Source organism: Microtus ochrogaster, unplaced genomic scaffold (genome assembly GCF_000317375.1).
Source record: "Microtus ochrogaster isolate Prairie Vole_2 unplaced genomic scaffold, MicOch1.0 UNK87, whole genome shotgun sequence".
NCBI lineage: Eukaryota > Metazoa > Chordata > Mammalia > Rodentia > Cricetidae > Microtus > Microtus ochrogaster.
The window spans coordinates 1,284,610-1,285,024 of NW_004949185.1; the positions used below are offsets into that span (position 1 = coordinate 1,284,610).

A 415-nucleotide genomic window follows, 5' to 3' on the forward strand; every position below is an offset into this window, starting at 1 on the left:
GTGTGTGTGAGCACGCGCTCACATGTGCACAACTGAGGCCTCCTGCGTGCTTTAGTGCTTACCCCTGGGCTGTGTCAGAAGCCCTGGGCACACATCTCTGGATAAAACACACAGAACTGTGCCCTTGTGCACTGGGCTACACTTCTTCCACACAGAACTGTTATCTTAACGTTTCTCAGAGCAGCTACCGACAGAGAAACGACCCTCTAACTGCAAACGACCAGCATCCCTCTGTCCCTAATATGTTTAAATTCTTAAAAGCGGAGACTCCGAGGTGGCTCAGCTGGCAAGGCTCTTGCTGCCAACCCTAACAAGCTGAGTTTAATCCCTGGGACCCACAAGAGAGAACCATCTCCAGCTAGCAGTTCTCTTACCTCTGCGGTACAGTGGAACACACACTCCTTCCTCTCGATAA

The 415-nt window shown here is 51.3% G+C and overlaps 1 protein-coding gene across 1 annotated transcript in view; it reads right to left on the reverse strand.

Annotated features, from left to right (window-relative positions):
- LOC101994656 (RT1 class I histocompatibility antigen, AA alpha chain-like) overlaps window positions 1–415 on the reverse strand; it is a 629,094-nt gene that overhangs the window by 309,995 nt on the left and 318,684 nt on the right. The window lies entirely within an intron of this gene.